Source organism: Dioscorea cayenensis, chromosome 11 (genome assembly GCF_009730915.1).
Source record: "Dioscorea cayenensis subsp. rotundata cultivar TDr96_F1 chromosome 11, TDr96_F1_v2_PseudoChromosome.rev07_lg8_w22 25.fasta, whole genome shotgun sequence".
Classification (NCBI taxonomy): domain Eukaryota; kingdom Viridiplantae; phylum Streptophyta; class Magnoliopsida; order Dioscoreales; family Dioscoreaceae; genus Dioscorea; species Dioscorea cayenensis.
Genome location: NC_052481.1, coordinates 4342771 through 4349369, shown reverse-complemented (window position 1 = coordinate 4349369; position 6599 = coordinate 4342771). Strand labels below are relative to the sequence as shown.

Here is a 6599-nt window from a genome sequence, read left to right as displayed (position 1 = left end):
TAATTTGGTTACAGGTAAGTTATGATCTTCCAACACATTTCATTAAAACGAATGCCATGGTTTTAAATTTTGCATTGGGTAGCAAATATGTCTGATCCTTTAATTTATTATTTTTAACTTTGACATGTCATCTCATGTAGTTAACAATGTTGGAAAGCGAGTAAGAAGAGGGCCTACTACTTTGAAGGAGTTGTACTCCTTACCTCCTAATGAGAAAATTTTGGTGAGCAGCAACGAACTCGACCAACCAATTGGCCCTGAGGGTCAATTACTATCTGGGTTTTTAGGGATGCTTGCTCGATGTGGTCAGCGGGTTGGCCTTCATTATGAAAATTGGCGTAAAGTGCCAAAGACGTTGAAGGAGGAACTACTAAAGTTTGTGGAGGTGAGTGGTACACTATGTAACTTTAAGAATTTTTTTTAATGACAACATCATCCTTTTGAAAATGAAATTGTATCAAGAACTTGATAATTTAAGTGTCATGGATAGTTACGATTCATTCTCAAAAGTTCAAGGGAGTTTGTACTGAAATCTCTGGGGAAAAAGTGGCGTGATTACAAGCACGACTTGAAGAAACGCTACTTTAAAAGAGAGGTTGGACCACAAGCAAACAAAGACAACCACCTTGACGAGACAGTTCGTTGGCAATGGGAGGAGTTGGTGGACTTTTGGTATTCAAGGAAAGGGGAGGTTAGAATAAATGTTGGTTTATGTTACTTATAAATAACATTCTACTTACTTCTTACTACATGTCGTATATAGGAGGCTGAAAAAATTGGTCTCGCATGTAGAAAGCAACAAAAATACACACATACGTCGGGATCAAAGAGTTTTGCAAGGAAGAAAAAAGAAATGGTACGCAACTAATCATAAAATCTACAGTTACTAATTGTTATTATTTTTAATTTCATATGATTTATTATTATTTTAGTATTATTGGACATATATCTGCATACATTTGAAAAAAAGCTAAAGGATCATCCATATGAACTAGCATGACCCTACTACTTTGTTTACTTGCAGGAGCTTCTAAAAGGGGAAAAAGTTGGACGTTTTGAATTTTTCAAAGCGACACACACAAAGAAAAATGGATCCCACGTGAATGTAGAAACTGAGAAAATCTTGGTAAGAATACATTTTTGTTCGCATATGTATTCTATGATAATTTAGTTGAAAGTGCAAATAATTAATGTCCAATAACTTCGTCATCAATTAATGTAGGAACAAGCAAATGAATTGTTAGGTGAATATGAAGGCACAAATGACGATGCACAGATGGTTGAAGCTGAAATCTTGACACAAGTCATAGGAAAAGAAAGGCATGGCCAAGTTAGAGGGCTTCAGTTAGGCCCAACTCCTAAAACGTACTATGGTTCATCTATTAGCCGGTGTCTACATGTACATGCAAGGAAACAAGGCAGGGTGATGGGCAAGTCAACCAAGATTTAGTGCAAAGGGTCCAACAGCTGGAACATGAATGTGCCCAAGAACGTGCTCATTACAGCGCCCTTGTTAGTTTTCTACAAGATCAATTTCCCGGGAAAGAAATCCCTTTTCCTAATATAGGTGCATCGACTTCGCGGTCTCATGTATAATGGGAATATTAATAACTTATATAATTATTTGTACTTTGTGTTTATATAAAATTTTTTACAGAACCAATCTGTTGGAGCGACTACACTAGAAACTAATGCAAGAGGCTCATGTTGAAGATCATTCAGGTATTGAAAAAGTATTTAAGAACGTTTCTATTTATTTCTATTTCTTCATAAGTTAAATTAAATGTAGGACAATTTCGATGGAGCTAGCATACACGGCGGAGACAACTTACCAACAACAACAATTAGTTATTAATTTGGTTGTTTGTCTAACGGATGTTTTGGTTTGTTTTTTGAATTTAAGTTGACATGTGTGCAACTACTCAAAACCAGTTTGTAAACTGAGTTTGTGTTTTTTGATAATGTTGTTGCATGTCTGGCAATTATTGTGTAACAAACCTTGGATGCATATTTGGGAGATTGTTTGAATTTTAAATTGTTGAATGGAGATGGCATGTTATTCAGAATGACCAAATTATTGTATGTGTAATTGTTACAATGGTTGTCTATTTAACAGCAGGTTTATGTGGTTTTAATGTATTAACTGTATTTGAAAATACCAAACAAAAAATATATACAGGTTTTGTATGCATTTCCCGGCGTTTACGAAACAAACGCCGGTATCATGAAGTTTAGGCGTGGTGTTTTCTTCAAAAACGCCGGCAAAGAATCAGCTATGCATGGTAAGTATTTGACCTTTACCGGCGTTTTATTTTTAAACGCCGCTATCAAAAAAGAACTTTACCGCCGTTTTGCGAGGCGTTTCAAGGTTTCACGCCGGGGAAGATTCACATGCGTTTGTTGTGACCATGGGACTTATGCCGGCGTTTGTATGTAAAACGCCGGTGATATGCCGGCGTTTCGAGGGAAAACGCCGGCCCTTTACCGACGTTGTAATACCCGTCGATTTTATTAACGCCGGGTTCATATATGGCGGCGTTTTAAAACGCCGCTAAGAATTCAAAAAAACGCCGGCAAAGAGCTAATATGGTGTAGTGTGGATAGAAATCAAGTAATTAATAGACAAAGTCCCTTAAACAAAGGAAATAAAAACATAAAAGTTTGAAAGGGATGGCAGCATGAATCCAACGAATTTAAAAGTAGAAATAATTCTCCAAAAGTACTAACCATGAGATATACCTGTAATCCAACTAATCAAATATAGTTCAAGGATAGCTTGGAATAACTAAACAATAATTTATTCACAACTATCCCTCACCCCCCTCAAAATAAATAAAAGAAATATACAACTTAATAAATAAGATATTTAGAATAATTACTCAATGAATTTACACAAAAGGTAGAAAGACAATTAGACATATCCTAGTACTCATAGAGAAATAACCGAATAATTAACAAAGTTTATTTTCAAAAATTTCTGAAAATGGGAATATAAATAATAACAAAATATATACGAAAATATAACGATAGATTACTTACTTGATGATCTTCTAATTCCAATAGAAATCCAAGGTTATCTTCTCAAGGTGGTCCTATAACCCAAGGGGTGAACCAAACCAAACCAAATAGATATGAATACTTAGAAGAGTTCAAGCACAAAGGCTAAAGATAAGCTAGTCTAAAATACCAATACTCCACAACAAAGCTTGGTCTTTCTAACCACAAATTAGAACTCAAGGATTCAAAGGAAGCAACAAAAGCAAAGCATCAAAAGCTATAATTAATTGAACACAGCTCATGCTCTACCAACATAGTGGTTTGCTATGCCAATACATATATAATTTCACATTATCACAACCAGGATGCATGCCACTTAAGAGCTATTGTAATGCACACATACTAAATAAATATAATCTATATATATAAGGGCAGGTGTATGCATGTAAAACCCATACACCAATGCATGGATCATGCAAGCTAACATTCAAGGGTGTAAACATATGGTTTCATGCAAATGAGAACATGATTTCCTGCACATGTACGAGTGGTTTCAAACATATATGTATATATATATATATATATATGAAGGTGCTTCCATGCATGTGAGTATATATGTACATTCAAGGCCATGAACTATAATTAATCACTAGATACCAAGGTGTTTTTTTAGCATAAAGAAGGCAGGGTTTCATGCATGAACAAGTCCAAAAATCCATCAAAGAGTGCAGGCCCTCAAGAAAACAAAAGCATAAATGCCAACAAGGTGAGTGTACACAAAGGCCAAAGATAGTTAGCATGAACAAGCTTTGCACTAAGATCACCACCCACTAATTATCATGCAACTAAAAGCTTCCAAACATGCTTCAAACCAGAAATTTCGTCTACAACACATGCTATAAACTTTGATTCAAGTAAGTTTCTTACACTACACAAGAACCAACTCTGCCACCAACAAGAGAACAAGACACCTACCTAGACTTCGGGGGAGCATCGGCGGTTCGTTGATCTCCTTAGCCTCCATTAAGCCCGTTAAGATCTCCGGTAGAAGTATGAGCTCCGGCGATGGTAATAACTTCTCATCAATTGTCCCAAGAGAGCAAGGTGGAGTGGAAGAATGGAGAGAAAGGAGATAGATGGAAGAATGGAGAAGGAAGATGGTCATGGGGTGTAAAGGCTAGGCCAAGAGGGAGACAACGATGGGATGGGAGTTCGGGAATCCCTCTGGAATTTCCTCTCTCCACAAAACTCTCCCAGCAAGGTGACAAGAAGAAGAAGAAGGGATTAAGGGAGTAAATCAAAATCTTAGCAACCTAACTAGGCTTTAATGAAAAGGGGGTAGGTCCACAAATGTTGGCGGAGTCCACAGCCGATGTTGTCTGCAACACCATTGCATCAGAAGATCCTCATCACCTTACTTTCGATCATGACTCAGGATGGCAATTAGTGAACAGGAAGGGTAGATCTTCACCTAATGAAGATGTTGCACCAACCTTGAAGCACCTCTGCTCACCAGAATTCAACGAGAAGTGTAAAAAATGTCTCAAACCTAACCACAGTGTGGAGAATTGCAAACACAAACTAATGTGCAGAAGATGCTTCGGCACCGGAAATTTCGTTGCCAAATGTCCCCTGAAGACTCCACCAGGAAACGATAATGAATCAGAGATGAGGAAGGTGAGGTCTAAAACATGCCATTCTTATGCAAGGCCATTACTCGATGTGCTGCCATGCACGTCAGGGAAACACCAAGCTCCGCCGAAGTCACTAACATTGAGAGTGTCCCTTCCCATTTCTGAGGAGATTATTAAATCGAAGGAAGAGCTATGTAAGATGGTGATGATCATCAAAGTAAGATCTAGCAATGCTAGTGTTCACTCTCTTTCTTTTGCCCTGTCGGAGATTCTGAAGTTAGATCACTACGAGATGGTAACTCCTTTTGACGACCACTTTATCCTTATGATGCCTTCTGTGAGGATTGCTTCGGCCGACATCAAAAGAGACGTAGTCACCTTCAACTCCTCTCTAGGGCGATGCTCTATATCTCCCTCGTCATAGATGCCAGAATTCGAATCTCACGCGATTGCCGCCGGCGAGTACCATTGGATCAGGCTATCTAACATGTCGCTCCACCACTGGAGCTGGGACTCGATTGTGCTGGTGCTATGCCCACTAGGAGACCTAATATATGTTCAAAAGAGAGAAGAGGCCTCCTTGCAATATCTCAAAGTTTTAGCACTACTCAAGAATGCCATCTCTTTCCCGATGGAGATCATCATCGACATTGGTGTTCGAAGCTTCAATGTGTTGTTGGAGGATTCTGGTATTCCGATTCTTCTCTCTAAGGTCGTCCAAGCTTCTACAGATTCTTCAAAATCTAATCTGATTGCCCCTGCACAACGGACATCCTCCAGTAATACGGTGGTAACTGAACAAACCCCCCAAACATCATGTAGCACTCACCAAATTCCTAGTGAGCACAAAAGTAAATCCCAAGCTCTGGTGATGCCCTCCATCGAGATTTCTGGCAAGTCTGTGGAGTGTGGCTCTGGACTAGAACCTTTGATGGAGTTTGAGGACGTCCCCATAGTTATTCCTAGACCTGTGTTGCCTCTGCCTCCTCTTCAACTTTAACCCTCCTTGAGATGAGCATTCTAATCTCCCAGCAAAATCTTTCCTTGTTGATGACCAATTACCTTAGGATGAGTTTATTCCTGATAAAATTATGAGTTTGCATCGGGATGGGACTTTCTCAGATGCTAACACATATCTTCCTAACACAATGCTGCCTTGGGATGGACACACTGTGGTTGATCTTGAAGACTCTTCTTCATTTCTTTTGGAACCCCCAAATCCAGTGTCTCACAACATCATCGCCTCTACTGTAAAGCACACCATGTCCTGTCATTTGAAAACCCAACCACCAAAAATTACAATTCCAGAAAGGTATAAATGAGTAATCTTACAAGGGGGATGGTCACTAATTCCATGTGATATTTCTGATAAAATCACCTCCAATCAATCAACCCCACCTGTGCCCATTTTGGAAGACCAAGATGAATGCGTACAAGGAACTTGTTGATGGGGAGATGATGAAGATCAAGATTTTCTTGCAGAAGATTTTGCAGATGAAAATTTTTTTTTGGAAGAAGTTAATCTTAGGATTGAGGCACATGAAGACACTTTACAGGAGAATCTAGCTTTTGATGAATAGGGAGACCTAATCCCTGAACTTTATGACAGATAGATGGATTTAGATGAAGCAAGGGTTTCAGAGAACAGATAGTCTCAAGAAGCACACTTCACAGGTCCTCATGCCTCAACTCCTATGCATGCTCAAATCCATAGGAGTAATAGAGCTAAGAAACCTTCTACCTACTGGAATGAAGAGGCATGATTTCTTCCTCACTCACCTAGATTTGCCAAGAAAAAGATTTCAGAGGATCCTAGAGATGGTATGCCATCTTTAAATTGCTCCATTATTAATTCCTGGTCTGATGCTCAACTTCTTAGTTATAGTAATTCTTGTGGTGTTAATTTCTTGGGATCTCCTAATAATAAGTGTAAATGCCTTGAAATGATAAAGAACCTTGAAGTTGAGA

General features: G+C 38.7%; 1 long non-coding RNA gene across 1 annotated transcript; it reads left to right on the top strand.

Annotated features, from left to right (window-relative positions):
• The first annotated feature begins 652 nt into the window (after window positions 1-652).
• On the top strand, window positions 653-1051 carry LOC120272011. Its single transcript, XR_005540104.1, has 3 exons — window positions 653-691; window positions 764-856; window positions 1025-1051. It is a non-coding gene; the product is annotated as an uncharacterized LOC120272011 (long non-coding RNA).
• Window positions 1052-6599: the final 5548 nt, after the last annotated feature.